The following is a 17,542-nucleotide window of genomic DNA, read 5'->3' as shown; positions in this document are numbered from 1 at the left end:
GGGTGCTGGAAGGCTGCTCTAAGGTCTCCCTGGAGCCTTCTCTCCTCCAGGCTGAACAAGTCCATAATGAAAAGGCATTTTTGAATGTTTCATTTCATCTCAGCCCTGACTCAAGAAATAGGTCAGCAAGGCTTCACTTGGAGCAGGGAGGCATAAAGACTGCAGCCTACAGAGAGAGGAGGAGGAGGACTCTAGACTGAGGACTCAAGCACTGCCTGCCAGCTAGAAAGGAGTAGAACAGCTGAATTCTGATTTGATTTGTAGAAAATTCACTCACAGCAAAACAGGGAGGTGGGAGGGTGGCATTGGCTGACACCCCTCAGGCTGTGCTGCCACCCAACCAGAGCTGGACAGGCTGAGAGCTGGGGGAAGGCAAAGCTCAGGAAGGTCAATCAGGACAGGGTCAGGGTCCTGCAGCTGGGGAGGGATCACAGCAGGCAGCAGGACAGGTTAGAGGCTGCCCTGCTGGAGAGCAGCTCCATGGAGAAAGCCCTTGGAGTGCTGGTGGGCAGCAAGTTCTGCATGGGCCAGCCAAGTGCCCTGGTGGCCAAGAGAGCCAAGGGGGTCCTGGGGGGCAGCAGGAAGAGTGTGGGCAGCAGGGCTGGGGAGGTTCTGCTCCCCCTCTGCTCTGCCCTGCTGAGAGCACAGCTGCAATCCTGTGTCCAGCTCTGGGCTCCCCAGCTCCAGAGAGACAGAGACCTGCTGGAGAGAGGCCAAGGGAGAGGCAGGAGGAGGAGTTGGGGACTTGAGCATCTCCCCTGGGAAGAGAGCCTGAGAGCCCTGGGGGTGGTTAGTGTGGAGAGGAGAAGGCTGAGAGGGGATCTGCTCAATGTCTCTCAAGAGCTGAGGGCTGGGGGTCAGGAAGGAAGGGACAGGGACAGCCTCTGCTCACTGTGCCCTGGGCTAGGCCAAGGGGCAAGGGATGGAAACTGCAGCACAGGAGGTTCCAGCTCAGCAGGAGGAGGAACTTCTGCACTGGGAGGGTGCCAGAGCCCTGGAGCAGGCTGCCCAGAGAGGTTGTGGAGTCTCCTTCTCTGGAGCCTTTGCAGCCCTGTCTGGATGTGTTCCTGTGTGCTCTGTGCTGCATTCTCTGGTCCTGCTCTGGCAGGGGGCTTGGACTTGATCTTTGAAGATCCCTTCCAACCCCTAACCACCTATGATCCTATGAACTTCCACCCTTTGCCCCTTGTGCTTTGAATGAACCATCAGCTGTTGACCTGCCAACAGCTCCCGCTCTGTAAATCCCCCAAAGGTGCAGACCAGGTGAAGAGAATGCAATTGCAAGTCACCTTAATTGGATTTCAGAATTGAAGTTAGCAGCTCAGATACTACAGAGATGACATTCTCCAGGCATTCTTCTTCCACTTATCTAGACACTGCTTGTGCTTGCAGCCCTTCCCCCTCCTCCCTGCCTCAGCAAATGTGCTTCCCTTTCAGCTCATCCTGCCATGTTGCAAAGGATGTCATAGAAACAGCAAGGGGGAGGGGGGGGAAGGCAACACACAAAAAAAACCCCATCACCACCACAAAACCCAACCCAACCCTCATGAAAATCCTTCCAATGCTAGAGAAGCATAAGGAGCCCAATCTGGTTACCTCCCTGTGAAAATAGATTTGAGAGATACTGGGATCAGTCGGAGCATCTCTCCTGGAAAAAACAGTAGCTGATCTAGACATTCCCTGCTGAGGAAAGGCTGAGAGAGTTGGAGCTGTTTAGCCTGGAGAAGAGCAGCCTGAGGGGATCTGATCAATGCTGATCAATACTCCAAGGCTGGGGGTCAGGAGGATGGGGCCAGGCTTTGTTCAGTGGTGCCCAGGGACAGGACAAGGGCTCAGGGCACAAAGTGGAACATCAGAAGTTCCATCTCAACATCAGGCCCTGGGCAACCTGATCTAGTTGGGGATGTCTCTGCTGACTGCAGGGAGGTCAGAGTGGATGAGCTTTGGAGGTCCCTTCCAGCCTGGACCATTCTATGACTCCTCTATGACTCCTCTAAGACTCCTCTAAGACTCCTCTAAAAGACTCCTAAGACTCCTCTAAGACTCCTCTAAAACTCCTCTAAGACTCCCCTAAGACTCCCCTAAATGACTCCTAAGACTCCTCTAAGACTCCTCTAAATGACTCCTCTAAGACTCCCCTAAGACTCCCCTAAGACTCCCCTAAATGACTCCTAAGACTCCTCTAAGACTCCTCTAAGATTCCTCTAAAAGACTCCTAAGACTCCTCTAAAACTCCTCTAAGACTCCCCTAAATGACTCCTAAGACTCCTCTAAGACTCCTCTAAATGACTCCTCTAAGACTCCCCTAAGACTCCCCTAAATGACTCCTAAGACTCCTCTAAGACTCCCCTAAGATTCCTCTAAGACTCCCCTAAGACTCCCCTAAATGACTCCTAAGACTCCTCTAAGACTCCCCTAAGATTCCTCTAAGACTCCCCTAAGACTCCCCTAAGACTCCCCTAAATGACTCCTAAGACTCCTCTAAGACTCCTCTAAATGACTCCTCTAAGACTCCCCTAAGACTCCCCTAAGACTCCCCTAAATGACTCCTAAGACTCCTCTAAGACTCCCCTAAATGACTCCTAAGACTCCTCTAAGACTCCTCTAAGACAGACTCCTCTAAGACTTCTCCATGAGGAGGATCTTCTGTAATGTAAGGGTGAGGGAGCCCTGGGGCAGGCTGCCCAGAGGGGTGGTGGAGTCTCCATCTCTGGGGACATTCAGAACCCACCTGGATGTGTTCCTGGGTGACCTTCTCCAGGCAAACCTCGAGTGGGGTTGGACTTGCTCTCCAGAGGTCCCTTCCAACCCCTACCAGCAGTGATTGTGTGCAATCAGGACAAATCTGCAGGCAGCTCTGGAGATCTGTATCTAGGCAAAGCCAGAAAGCTGAAGAAGAAGAAGAAGAAGTTGTGCAAGTTGTGGCCAAAGCACCCTGCAGGCATCAATTTAATGCTGCACTATCTGTGCTGGCAGGGGGGGAGGCAAGGCTGTCACCTGGAGATAGAGGCTTAGGGAACTATTCCTCTAGACTGAGAGCACTCTGCAGAGGCCACTTGCAAAGGATTATTCTCAGCGTTGGGCTAATCCCTTCACTGAAGAGGGACTGGAGCATCACACCCTGTTCTCAACAAGGGGGAAAGTGCCTGCTCCTGCTTATTGAGTCAAAACAAAGCTCAAAAGTGAAGGATTAATAAACTACTTAAAAACAGAGAGCTGATGGAAAAGGAAAAAGAACTGGAATGGGAGTCAAGACCTTCAGGAAATTCAAAGGTTTGCCTTCAAGAGAGAAGGAGAGGCTCTAAACCATAGCAAAAGGCCATTTTAGGGAGGAAAACAGCACTGGATCTTTGTATTTCAATCCTAAGACTCAAAATCCTGTGGGAATGGATTCATTTACTTGATCTTTTCTTGAAGGTCATCACAAACCTCCTGTGCTGCCTTTGCCTGAGTTAAATTGCAAGCACAGCTGCTAAGCCCTGTTACAAATGTGAGTTCTAAACTGCTCTGAATTTGCATCTCTGCAGCCCTTTTCTTGTGGGAGAAACATCACAGGATGGGTTGGGTGGGACCTTCAAGATCATTCAGTTCTAACCCCAACCCATGGGCAGGGACACCTCACACCACAGCAGGTTGCTCACAGCCACATCCAGCCTGGCTGCAAAAACCTCCAGGGATGAGGCTTCCACCACCTCCCTGGGCAACCTGTGCCAGGCTCTCACCACCCTTACTCTCAACAATTTCTTCCTCATCTCCACTCTCACTCTCCCCTCTCCCAGCTCAAAGCCATTGTCCCTCATCCTGGCACTCCCAGCCCTTGCCCAAAGTCCCTCCTCAGCTCTCCTGGAGCCCCTTCAGGTATTGGAAGAATGCTCTGAGGTCTCCCTGGAGCCTTCTCTTCTCCAGGCTGAACAGCCCCAACTCTCCCAATCTGTCCCCACTGCAGAGGTTCTGCAGCCCTCTGATCATCTTTGTGATCTCTGGACCCTCTCCAGCAGTTCCAGGTCCTTCTTGTGCTAGGTGCTCCAGAACTGGATGCTGTGATCCAGGTACTTTTGTCCTTCTTTTTAAACTAAGAGACCTCAAAGGCAACCTCACAAGCTGCATGGATGCATTGCTGGATGAGAAAATCCTCCCCATTAGCACAGAGCTGTCATGGCAATGATGTGTGAAGTCCAAGGGTTTTTATCCTACAAAAGGCACGGAAAATAAAAGGAAAACTGACTGAGTTCCCTTCTACTGCCTGCAGCAACATCTGGAAATTGCTGCCAGATGCAAGCAACTCCTTTAATGTTTGTGGCTGCCCAGCAAACATCTAAAACAAAACCTTTGTTTTCAATTGGCAATGAAAAGATTGAGGAAGAAGACAGGAAGGGGAAATAAAAAAAAAAAACAAACAAAAAAAAACCCAAGCAAACAACTCTTCAGATGTTACCTTGGAAAGAAATTTTGCCAGTCCATGGAACTCCTATTAAGGTTTTACCTTCTGTGGAGCCTTTGCAGCCCTGTCTGGATGTGTTCCTGTGTGCCCTGTGCTGCATTCTCTGGTCCTGCTCTGGCAGGGGTTGGACTGGAAGATCTCCAGAGGTCCCTGTGAGCCTGGGAACCCCCTTGCTAACACAGGTGTGCCTAGATCATGTCACACGGGAACATATCCAGGAGGGTTTGGAAAGTCTCCAGAGAAGGAGACTCCACAACCTCTCTGGGCAGCCTGCTCCAGGGCTCCAGCACCCTCACACCAAACAAGTTTCTCCTTAAGTTCAGGTGAAATTTCCTGTCACTGACCACCAGTGAAGAGAGCCCAGGCTCCTTCTCATGACCTCCACCCTTCAGTTATTGATCATCATTGAGAAGATCTTCTCTTTTCCAGGCCAAACAGCCCCAGGGCTCTCAGCCTTTCCTCCTCACAGAGCTGCTCCAGGCCCCTCAGCACCTTTGTAGCCTCCTTTGAGCTCTCTCCAGCAATTGCCTGTCCCTCTTGAACTGGGGAGCCCAGAACTGGACACAGTACCTCAGGTGAAGCCTCACTGGGGCAGAGTAGAGGAAGAGGAGAACCTCCTTTGACCTGCTGGCCACACTCTTCTTAGTGCACCCCATGGTCCCATTGACCTTCTTGGCCACAAGGGCACATTGCTGACTCTTTGTGAACTTGTCACCAGCCCTCCCCTTGCATCCTGCTCAGAGCTGCTTCCCAGCAGGTCAGCCCTCAGCTGTCCTGTCCCTCAGGTGCAGGACTCTCCTCTTGCCCCTGTTGAATTTGATGAGGTTCCCCTCTGCCCAGCTCTCCAGTCTTGCCATGGCCCTGATGGGGTCTCAGCCACTCCTCCCAGTTTGGTGCCATCAGCAACCTGGCTGAGGGTCCTCTCTGCCCCTTCATCCTTCCATCTAACATGCTGTGAACCTGGGATCCTGTGGGCTTCCACAGGAAAAAAATACCACTGGCTGCTGTTTTAAGTGCAAGAGAATCCTAATCATGCTTACAGCCTACAGCTCCAAGAGACTGAAGAATGAAGACAGCAAGAGGATGGACAGACAGCTCCTGAAGGTGGCTGGAACATGGAGCCATCAGTTGTAAGCAGTGGGAACTGTTTTAAACCCTCCTCCATTCCCCTCAGCTGGGCTCTAAAGCAACTGAGGCTTTATCTTTCCACTTCACTTCAATCATGACCAACAGAAGAGGGGGTTGGAGGGGGGTAGAAGCTGCAAGCTGCCTTCCACAGATTCCCAGGCATTCCCACCTGGGTGTCTGTATCAGCTCAGCCATGCATGGAAACACTGCAATAGACCCTTGGCTACCTGCAAGGGGCTGATTGGATTAAACCCTTCCCAGCCAGGGGCAGAGTTGAAGCAGTTCAAGATCTTAGGGTGAAAGGTGCCAGGGAAGATAGAGTCATTTATTACTCAGCAAGCAAGAACAAATAGAAAAGACTAACCCAGAGCCTTTGCAGTTCCTCTCCCCTACCCCTCCACTGCCAGCTGGCACTGAAGGATAGGAGAAAGCTCTGCAAAGTGCTGCTCTCACAGTGCCAATTTTAATATGTGCTAGGTGGCAGGCTGCCAGTTCCATTTTCTGAGTGCAAAACCTTCTGGGGGTGGAGGGGGAACAGGGAGCACAGCCAATGGAAGCAGAGCTGCTGAGGACTTGGAATTTCAAAGTCATTGTTTGCATGGGAGAGCAGCAAACTTCTGGAGTCTTGGGGAGCTCCAAAGGTTCTACACTCTCCATGTCAAGGACCTGCCCAGGTAAAGTTGTAATAGAGGCAGGAGCAGCAACAAGAGAGGAAATTCTTCATCACTACTTTGAAGTCCTTTCCCAGAGGGACTTCCAGCCACTTCCACCCTGAGAAGTGCCAGAACACCTCACCAGTCAGCCTGTGGTGGGGGAAGGCTCAGCACTGGCAAAGCTCAGCACAGATGGATCCCAAGGCAGACCTGCAGCACTGCAGCACTGACAGCCTCCAGGAGATGGCCTGAGAGCCTCAGAGGCATTTTTGACAAGGGCTTAGAGTGAACTGGAGAACCTCCTCTGTGGGCTGGGAGAGTTGTGGCTGTTCAGCCTGGAGAAGAGAAGGCTCCAGGGAGACTTCAGAGCAGCCTTCCAGTACCTGAAGGGGCTCCAAGAGAGCTGGGGAGGGACTTTGGACAAGGGCTGGGAGGGACAGGATGAGGGACAATGGCTTTGAGCTGGGAGAAGGGAGAGTGAGAGTGGAGAAGAGGAAGAAATTGTTTCCAGTGAGGTGGGGAGAGACTGGCACAGGCTGCCCAGGGAGGTGGTGGATGGGTTGGGTTAGAAGGGAGCTCAAAGCTCATCCAGTGCCAACCCCCCTGCCATGGGCAGGGACACCTCCCACCAGCACAGCTTGCTCAAGGCCTCACCCAACCTGGCTTTCAGCATTTCCAGATGGTGGTTCACAGCTGTAGATGTACCAACACACCACAAGTCCCTCTCAGCTTCCAAGGCCCAGCCTCAGGCATGCTCCTGTTGGCATGCTTGCACCAGCCCCTCCTGCCTGCCCTGCTTTCTCTCTAGCTGGAACAAGTGCAAAGCTGCATTGGCTGCTTTCTGAAGGCACTCACAGCTCAGCTGAGAGCTAACCATGCAGGCATGACCTCCTACCTCCAAGTTCCTGACTCCCCAAGAAAAGAAAGTGTGGAGAGCAGCCAGGCAGAGAGGGACCTGGGGGTGCAGGTTGGCAGCAGCTGAACAGGAGCCAGCAGTGTGCCCAGGGGGACAAGAAGGCCAATGGCATCCTGGCCTGCATCAGGAACAGTGTGGCCAGCAGGAGCAGGGAACTCATCCTGCCCTGTGCTCAGCACTGCTCAGGCCACACCTGGAGTGCTGTGTCCAGTTCTGGCCTCCTCAATTTAAGGACAGTGAGATACTGCAATGTGTCCAGAGAAGGGCAACAAGGCTGGGGAGGGGTCTGGGGCACAAGGCTGGGGAGGGGTCTGGGGCACAGCCCTGTGAGGAGAGGCTGAGGGAGCTGGGGGTGTTCAGCCTGGAGAAGAGGAGGCTCAGGGCAGACCTCATTGCTCTCTACAACTACCTGCAGGGAGGTTGTAGCCAGGTGGGGGTTGGGCTCTGCTCCCAGGCAAGCAGTGACAGAAGCAGAGGACACAGTCTCAAGCTGTGCCAGAGGAGGTTTAGGCTGGAGGTGAGGAAGAAATTCTTCCCAGACAGTGAGATTGCCCTTGGGATGTGCTGCCCAGGGAGGTGGTGGAGTCACCATCCCTGGAAGTGTTCAAAACCATCCTGGATGAGGCACTCAGTGCCATGGCTTAGTTGATTAGATGGTGCTGGGTGCTAGGTTGGACTGGATGATCTCTGAGGTCTTTTTCCAACCAGACTAATTCTGTGATGATTGAGGGTGCTGGGGGATGAGAAGCTGAGCAGGAGCCAGCAGGGAGCACTTGCAGCCCAGAGAGCCAAGCAGAGCCTGGGCTGCAGCAGGAGAAGTGTGGCCAGCAGGGCCAGGGAGGGGATTCTCTCCCTCTGCTCCACTCTGCTCAGACCCCACCTGCAGCTCTGGGGCCAGTGCTGGAGCCTCTATTACAAGAGGGCTATGGACATGCTGGAAGGTGTCCTGAGGATGAGCAGAGGGCTGGAGCTGCTCTGCTCTGAGAACAGCCTGAGAGAGTTGGGGTTGTGCAGGCTGGAGAGAAGACTCTGAGGAGACCTTCTTGCAGCCTTCCAGTCTCAAGCTGTGCAGGGGGAAGGTTAGGCTTGATCTTAGCAAGAAGCTCTTCCCAGAAAGAGAGATTGGAATGTGCTGCCCAGGGAGGTGCTGGGGTCAGCATCCCTGGAGGTGTTTAAGAAGAGCCTGGATGAGGCACTTAAGCCATGGCCTGGTTGGTTAGTTAGGGTTGGGTGATCAGTTGGACTTGATGATGCTGGAGATCTCTTCCAGCCTGGCTGATTCTGTGGCTGTGTGCTGGTTTCTCCCAGCTGAGGGATGCTGTCTCAGAGAGCAGAGTGTTTCTGGCCTCCACATCCCCAAGGCACTGCCCCATAAACCCAGATAACTGCACTGCCCCTGAGACCTGCTTCATGTCTGCTAGCAGCACTCCTAGCAGGAGCTTAAACAACATTTGAAGGACTGCTTCTGCCCTTGGCTTACATGCTCTAGGAGGAAAGAAGGCTTCCTGCTGTGCTGGTGGTAGCAGAGATGTTGTGCTCTGTGGGAAGGGGACAGCAAAAGAAGAGGGAGAGAAGAATTCCATGGCCAGGGTTGTTGCATCGTGGGAGGGGGCATGAGAAAAGGCAGGGAGGTGCTCTCAGGATCACTGCTCTCCTTTGCCTGGTTCTGCAGCATTTTCATCTGGTGATGGGTGGCAAAATCTGTCCTAAGAGATCCTGCTGAGTTCCACAGACTGTCCTGCAAGGCAGGCTGGAGTTGTTGCCTTTTCCCCCTCAGTGACTGACTGCATAATACCTTAACAGGTTCCTGGAATGGCTTGGGTTGGAAGGGAGCTTAAAGATCATTTAGTCCCAAACCCCCTGCCAGGGACACCTCCCACCAGCACAGCTTGCTCAGGGCCTCATCCAGCCTGGCCTTGAGCACCTCCAGGGAGGGGGCAGCCACAGCCTCCCTGGGCAACCTGTGCCAGTCTCTCCCCACCCTCACTCTGAAGAATTTCTTCCTCATCTCCAATCTCAATCTTCCCTCCTCAAGCTTCAACCCATTCCTTCTCACTCCATCACTATGAGACCTTGTCAAAAGTCTCTTGTAAGAAGGGGACAGAAGGAGAGGCAATGGCCTGATATTGTGCTAGGGGAGGGTTAGGCTGAAGAAAAATTTCTTTGCTGCAAGAGTGGTGAGGGATTGGAAGAGGCTGCCCAGGGAGGTGGTGGAGTCCCCATCCCTGGAGGCACTTGGGGGCATGGTGGGGTTGGGTTGCTGGTTGGAGTTGATGACCTTGGAGGCCTTTTCCAACTCAAACAATTCTCTGATTCTGTGTCCTGCTTGGTTTTTTTGGAAGACCACCCAGGGACAGTGACTCCACCACCTCCCTGAGCAGCCTCTTCCAATCCCTGACCACTCTTTGCAGGGAAGGAATTCTTCCTGATATCCAACCTAACCCTGCCCTGGAGCAGCTGGAGCCCACCACCTGTCATTACTTACATGAGAGAAGAGGCTGACAGCACCCTCTGACAGATCAATAAATACATGCCTTAAATAAAGCTGTGTGCTTCAGACCCAGCATGGTGATACAGGACTGGCACAACAGCCAGGGAAGCTCAGCCCCAGCTTCCTGGCAGAGGGCTGTAGACATTTGAGGTGAGAGTAGAATGCAGGTTCAGCTTTGCTTCCAGGGGGGAATCAAGATATGACTGCTTTAATCTGAGAGATTTCTGCAGGGGAAGCAGAATTACACCAAGGAAAGATGGATTACAGAGAAAACAACACAAAAAAAAAAAAAAAAAACCCAAACCCATCCTTTTCTTCTCCTATTTGCATTCACACACAGGAAAGAAGATTAAGAAAAGAAAAGCAGCAGCCAAGCTGCAGGCAGATACATAAAGGTTTCTTTAACCATGAAAGGCTGAAGTCTTCCTCTTCAAGATAAGCAAACAGTAAAGAATAGAGGAGGGGGAAGGTTTGTAAAGCACATGTGGGAGCTTGGGTGCAGAGCAGCCAGGCAAGATGATCATGAAAGGAATGGGATAAATGAGAGTGCCATAGAATTGTCAGGGCTGGAAGGGAGCTCAAGGCTCAGCCAGTCCCAACCCCCTGCCATGGGCAGGGACACCTCACACCACAGCAGGTTGCTCACAGCCACATCCAGCCTGGCTGCAAAAACCTCCAGGGATGAGGCTTCCACCACCTCCCTGGGCAACCTCTGCCAGGCTCTCACCACCCTCCTGCCCAACAACTTCTTCCTCACATCCAATCTCAAGCTTCCCACTTCTACTTTTGCTCCATCCCCCCCACTCCTATCCCTCCCTCACACCCTCCAAAGTCCCTCCCCAGCTTTTTTGGAGCCCCCTTCAGATGCTGGAAGGCCACAAGAGCAGGGGCCAACAGCCTTCATTTAGAAGGGAAGCCAGAGTAAGTGCAGTCACTCCCTGAGGAGCACCTTTGATGAATTCTGTAGGTTAAGAGAGTGGCTGCTCAGCCCCCAGTGATGGAAGCTGATTTTGATGGGGGTTGGTTGGTTGAAGGTGCTCGGTTTGAAACCCAGTGTGATTATTCCCTGAATAAAGATGAATTCTAACATCTTACCCCTGGAGCTTAGTGGTTTCAGACATCTTCTGCCCAGGCTTCATTTAGAGTCTTGGTTCCTAAGAGAATTGATCCCACCTGACCTGCTTGGTAGTTCACTCTCAGACCCCCTCTGATTTTAATTGCAGTCACCTTGTTTTGTTGAATTCTGAGAGCAGCTGATTGCTCTGCAAAATAGGCTCCAAGGAGACCTTCTGGTGGCCTTGCAGCATCTGAAGGGGGCTCCAAGAAAGCTGGGGAGGGACTTTGGAGGGTGTCAAGGAGAGATAGGAGTGGGGGGATGGAGCAAAAGTAGAAGTGGGGAGATTGAGATTGGATGTGAGGAAGAAGTTGTTGGGCAGGAGGGTGGTGAGAGCCTGGCAGAGGTTGCCCAGGGAGGTGGTGGAAGCCTCATCCCTGGAGGTTTTTGCAGCCAGGCTGGATGTGGCTGTGAGCAACCTGCTGTGGTGTGAGGTGTCCCTGCCCATGGCAGGGGGTTGGGACTGGCTGAGCCTTGAGCTCCCTTCCAGCCCTGACAGTTCTGTGATTCCCTTCAGCCTCCTCTCTCATCCAGCCTAGCTGCTAAGTCACAGAATCACCGAATGTGTTGGGATGGAAGGGACCCTCAAAGGACATCTCCAACCAGATCAGGTTGCTCAGGGCTCCATCTAGTTTGATCTTGAATGTCTCCAGGGATGGAGCCTCAGACACCTCTCTGGTCAGCCCATTCCAGTGTCTCACCACCCTCACTGTGAAGAACTTCCTCCTGATGTCCAACCTAAATCTGCCCTGCTCCAGAAAAAGCCACAAAGATGATCAGAGGGCTGGAGAACGTTCCCTCTGGAGACAGGCTGGGAGAGTTGGAGCTGTTCAGCCTGGAGAAGAGAAAGCTCCAGGCAGACCTCAGAGCAGCCTTCCAGTACCTGAAGAGGGCTCCAGGAGAGCTGGGGAGGGACTTTTGATAAGAGCTGGGAGTGCCAGGATGAGGGACAATGGCTTTGAGCTGGGAGAGGGGAGAGTGAGAGTGGAGATGAGGAAGAAATTCTTGAGAGTGAGACAGTAGGAAGGGTGATGGCTTCAAACTGGAAGAAGCTGCATTTAGGTGAGGCACTGGGGAGAAATTCTTCCCCACAAAGGTGGTGAGGAACTGGCACAGGTTGTCCAGAGAAGTTGTAAAGCTGTGTTGAAAGCCAGGTTGGATGAGGCCTTGAGCAACCTGTTCTGCTCATGGCAGGGGATTGGGACTGGAGGATCTTTAAGGTCCTTTCCAACCCAAACCATTCTAAGCTTAAAAAACAAATCCATCTAAACCCCATCCTTTTGTCCAACTGTTAACTGTCCAGGGTGGGAAATAAAGAGAGGGCCTTTGAACAGTGCAGAAGACACTGGTGCTCAACATGACCTGATGTGGTCTCAAGCCAAGGCACCTCCTGAACATAATGCAGCTCCAAATTGCACCTGTACTCACAGTAGTATTTTACACCAATCACAGAAACACTCAGGTTGGAACAGCCCCTCAGGATCCCCAAGTCCAACCACTGACCCTGCTCTGCAAGGGTCACCCCTAAACCATAGCCCCAAGCACCACAGCCAAACCACCTGCAAACACCTCCAGCCTTGGGGACTCCACCACCTCCCTGGGCAGCACATTCCAGTGCCTGACCACTCTTCCTGGGAAAAAACCTTTCCTAATGTCCAGGCTAAGCCTATCCTGGTACAGCTTGAGGCCATTCCCTCTTGTTCTATCACTAATGACCTGTGAGCAGAGGCCAGCACCAACCTCTCCACAAGGTCCTTTCAAGTAGTTGTAGACAGCAATGAGGTCTCCCTCAACCTCCTCTGTTTTAAACTATCCATCCCCAGCTCCTTCAGTCTCTCTTCATCAGATTTATTCTCCAGACCCTTCCCAGCTTCCTTGCCCTCCTCTGCCCTGGCTCCAGCACCTCCACATCTCTCTGGCATTGAGGTGCCCAAAGCTGAAGGCAGCACTCCAGGTGTGACCTCCCCAGAGCTGAGTGCCAGGGGACAGTCCCCTCCCTGCTCCTGCTGGACACAGCATTGCTGATCCCAGCCAGGATGCCTTTGGCTTTCTTGGCCACCTGAGCACTGCTGGCTCCCCTCCAGCTGCTTGGCCACCAGCACCCCCAGGTCCCTTTCTGCCAGCAGCTTTCAGCCACACTGCCCCAAGCCTGCAGCACTGCTTGGGGTTGTAGTGACCCAAGGGCAGGGCCTGGCACTTGGCCTGGTTGAAGCTCCTCCTGGTAACCTTGGCCATGGATCCAATCTATCCAAGCCCCTCTGCAGAGCCTCCCAATCCTCACAGCATTGTAAAAATCACAAGCAAACCCTGCTGAGTGTGGATCTTTCCAAGCCTCTTCAACATGAAGAGAGCAGCAGACAGAGAGGGAGGAAGGATTTGCCACCCTTGCATCGAAGGAGATTCAGCAATGGAATTGGAATTGCACTGCACTCAAAGCTCCTTATCATAGAATCATAGAATCAAGAAGGCTGGAAGAGACCTCAAGGATCATCGAGTCCAACCTGTCACCCTACACCTCATGCCTATCTAAACCATGGCACCAAGTGCCACGTCCAGTCCCCTCTTGAACACCTCCAGGGATGGTGACTCCACCACCTCCCTGGGCAGCCCATTCCAATGGCCAACCACTCTCTCTGTGAAGAACTTTCTCCTCACCTCCAGCCTAAACCTCCCCTGGCGCAGCTTGAGACTGTGTCCTCTTGTTCTGGTGCTGGTTGCCTGGGAGAAGAGACCAAACCCCTCCTGGCCACAACCTCCCTTCAGGTAGTTGTAGACAGCAATGAGGTCTGCCCTGAGTCTCCTCTTCTCCAGGCTAAACAGTCCCAGCTCCCTCAGCCTCTCCTCATAGGGCTTGTGCTCAAGGCCTCTCACCAGCCTCGTTGCCCTTCTCTGGACATGCTCCAGCAATTCAACATCTTTCCTAAACTGAGGGGCCCAGAACTGGACACAGTACTCAAGGTGTGGCCTAACCAGTGCTGTGTACAGGGGTACAATGACCTCCCTGCTCCTGCTGGCCACACTGTGCCTGATGCAGGCCAGGATGCCATTGGCTCTCTTGGCCACCTGGGCACACTGCTGGCTCATGTTCAGCTGCTGTCAACCAGTACCCCCAGGTCCCTTTCCACCTGGCTGCTCTCCAGCCACTCTGACCCCAGCCTGTAGCTCTGCATGGGGTTGTTGTGGCCAAAGTGCAGCACCTGGCACTTGGATTTGTTGAATGCCATCCTGTTGGACTCTGCCCATCTGTCCAGCCTCTCAAGGTCCCTCTGCAGAGCCCTTCTACCTTCTAACAGATCAACACCTGCTCCCAGCTTGGTGTCATCTGCAAATTTACTGATGATGGACTCAGTCCCCTCATCCAGATCATCAATAAAGATATTGAACAGGATGGGGCCCAGCACTGATCCCTGGGGGACACCACTAGTGACAGGCTGCCAGCTGGATGTGGCACCATTCACCACCACTCTCTGGGCTCGGCCCTCCAGCCAGTTCCTAACCCAGCACAGAGTGCTGCTGTCCAAGCCACAGGCTGCCAGTTTGGCCAAGAGTTTGCTGTGGGGGACAGTGTCAAAGGCCTTGCTGAAGTCCAGGTAGACTACATCCACAGCCTGCCCCACATCCACCAGGCTGGTCACCTGATCATAGAAGGAGATCAGGACCTGCCCCTCCTAAATCCATGTTGGCTGGGCCTGATCCCTTGGCTATCCTTCAGGTGCACAGTGATTGCCCCCAAGACAATCTGCTCCATGATTTTCCCTGGCACTGAGGTCAGGCTGACAGGCCTGTAGTTCCCAGGTTCTTCTGTGCGTCCCTTCTTGTGGATGGGTGTCACATTGGCCAGTTTCCAGTCTTCTGGGACCTCTCCAGTGAGCCAGGACTGGTGGAAAATGATGGAGAGAGGCTTGGCCAGCTCATCTGCCAGCTCTTTCAGCACCCTAGGATGAATCCCATCAGGTCCCATGGACTTGTGAATATCCAAGTGACTCAACAAGTCTCGAACTAATTCCACATGGATTTCAGGAGTACAACACTGCTCCTTGACCCCATCAACCAGCTCAGGAGGCCAGTTATCCTGAAGTCCTCCTGCCTTACTGTTGAAAATGGAGGCAAAGAAGGTATTTAGAATCTCAGCCTTCTCCTCATCCTTAGTCACAATGTTACCCTCCACGTCCAATAAAGAGTGGAGGCTCCTCTTGCCCCTCTTTTTAGCATTAATATATTTATAAAAATGCTTTTTGTTGTCCTTCACAGAAGCGGCCAGTTTAATTTCTAACTGTGCTTTTGCCTCTCTAATTTTTCTTCTACATGATCTAACAACATCCTTAAACATATCACTAGTTGCCTCCCCCCTTTCCAAAGGCGATAAACCCTCTTTTTTCCCTTAAATCCTTCAGGAGCTGCTTGCTCATCCAGGCCGGTCGTCTTCCCCGCCGGCTTGTCTTACGGCATGTGGGATCCCTTGAGGGGGGAAGGGAGGAATTTCTTTGCATCAAATGCATTATTTTCTGGCCTCAGAAGTTGTTTGCACTCTCTGATGTCATTGGCACGGTGCAGAAAGTTGTTGAATTGCTGAGGAGCATTCCTTGGACTTGATGACCTTGGGAGAGGTCTCTTCCAACCTGATTGATTCTGGGCTTCCAGCACAAGGAGAGCACCAATGCTCTCTGTAAACACAGACATCAGGACAGCTCCTAAGCAGCAGCTCCTAAGGTTCTCTCACTGCTTCCTGAACCACTTAGAGCTATGGCAATTTATATCAGGAGAACATCTGCTGTGTGTAATTTTATTTCCTGCTGTAGGGATGCTAAATGACAGTCTGGGGGCCATTAGCAGCTTCCCAGAGCAAGTGATTGGTAATTCACAGAGAACCTGCTGGGGCTCCTGGACATGCAGCAAGGCCTCTGCTAGGGACCTCCACATGGATACACAAAGGACTGAGGGTAAAAAGGGAACTGGTCTGTGGAAGAGGTGACCTAGCTCCAGGTGCTGGCCCAGAGAGAGCCACAACAGCAACACTAATGGTAGCAACCTTTGTGGAGAGAGAAGCTGTCAGAAAGAATGTTCCATGACTGCCTAAGAGGAGGTTGGAGTGAGCTGGGGGTTGGGCTCTTCTGCCTAGGATCAGGTGATAGAAGGAGAGGCAATGGCCTGAAATTGTGCCAGGGGAGAGTTGGGATGGAGAGGAGGAAAAAATTCTTTGCTGTCAGAGTGGTCAGGGATTGGCAGAGGCTGCCCAGGGAGGTGGTGGAGTCCCCACGGCTGGAGGTGTTCCAGAAACCTGCGGACTTTGGGAGGTGGTTTAGCTGGCAGGGTGGTGCTGGGTTGAAGGTTGGACTGGATGATCTTAGAGGTGTCTCTTCCAACCCATTCTGTGAGTCAATGACTCTGTAAATGAGGACAAATCACCACCACCTATTCATGGCAGTTTCAGCTCTGTTCCCTTCCTTGATCTCCTCATCTCCCCCATCTGCTTTCTCTCACTTTGCATGCCCACAACACAGGAACCTGTTCATTTCTGTGCTGCCAGAGCCCTTTTCCCTCCCCCTCACTTCCTTGTGGATTTGCTGGGGGCACAGAGGATCTGCAGACACTCTCCTCTTCAATGGGCAGACTCCAGAGGGAATTCAGAAGCAGAAAGGAAATTAATTAGGAGTTGCCACTCTACCAGGAAGGGTTTAAGTGCAGAGCAGCTGGAGGCAGCTCAGTCTTTAGACTGGGCTGTCAAAACATGCAAAGCAGTGTAGCTGCTGCTTCTGTGTCTCCTTACTCTGCCTCTCCTCCATCCCTCCAGGGATTCCATACCTGCAAAATATTTGCTCTTTACAGCAAGTTGAATCCTTCCCAAGAAATTCTGCACCATTACTTTTAACTGCTGGATCAAGCAGTGCCTAAAGAGCTTTCAGTGGTACTCTTAGCAAGAGCCTTTCCTCCTCATGCTTCAGAAAGCCTAAGACAGAAGCTTTGCAGATTCATTGAACAACTTAAGTTATTCATTTTCTACTTACTTATTAGTTTTCAACTTTAAGTTATTAATTTTCCCATTTGGGAAACTTGCTCTAGGAGATGCTGGAAGAAAAAGGTAGCAAAGAAGTGTTAGGAAGTTTAATTACTCTGCTGCAGCACACAACAGGAGAGGCAACCCCAGGCAGGGCTACAGACTGGGGGATGAGTAGCTGGAGAGCAGCCAGGCAGAGAGGGACCTGGGGGGGCTGGTTGGCAGCAGCTGAACAGGAGCCAGCAGTGTGCCCAGGGGGACAAGAAGGCCAATGGCATCCTGGCCTGCATCAGGAACAGTGTGGCCAGCAGGAGCAGGGAACTCATCCTGCCCTGTGCTCAGCACTGCTCAGGCCACACCTGGAGTGCTGTGTCCAGTTCTGGCCTCCTCAATTCAAGAGAGAGGTTGAGATGCTGGAAGGTGTCCAGAGAAGGGCAACAAGGCTGGGGAGGGGTCTGGGGCACAAGGCTGGGGAGGGGTCTGGGGCACAGCCCTGTGAGGAGAGGCTGAGGGAGCTGGGGGTGTTCAGCCTGGAGAAGAGGAGGCTCAGGGCAGACCTCATTGCTCTCTACAACTACCTGCAGGGAGGTTGTAGCCAGGTGGGGCTTGGGCTCTGCTCCCAGGCAAGCAGTGACAGAAGCAGAGGACACAGTCTCAAGCTCTGCCAGGGAGGTTTAGGCTGGATGTGAGGAAGAAATTCTTCCCAGATAGAGAGATTGCCCTTGGGATGTGCTGCCCAGGGAGGTGGTGGAGTCACCATCACTGGAAGTGTTCAAAACCAGCCTGGATGAGGCACTCAGTGCC

This window comes from Indicator indicator, chromosome 25 (genome assembly GCF_027791375.1).
Source record: "Indicator indicator isolate 239-I01 chromosome 25, UM_Iind_1.1, whole genome shotgun sequence".
Taxonomy (NCBI): Eukaryota; Metazoa; Chordata; class Aves; order Piciformes; family Indicatoridae; genus Indicator; species Indicator indicator.
The sequence above is the reverse complement of the archived record's forward strand: the minus strand, read 5'-3'. Positions refer to the sequence as shown.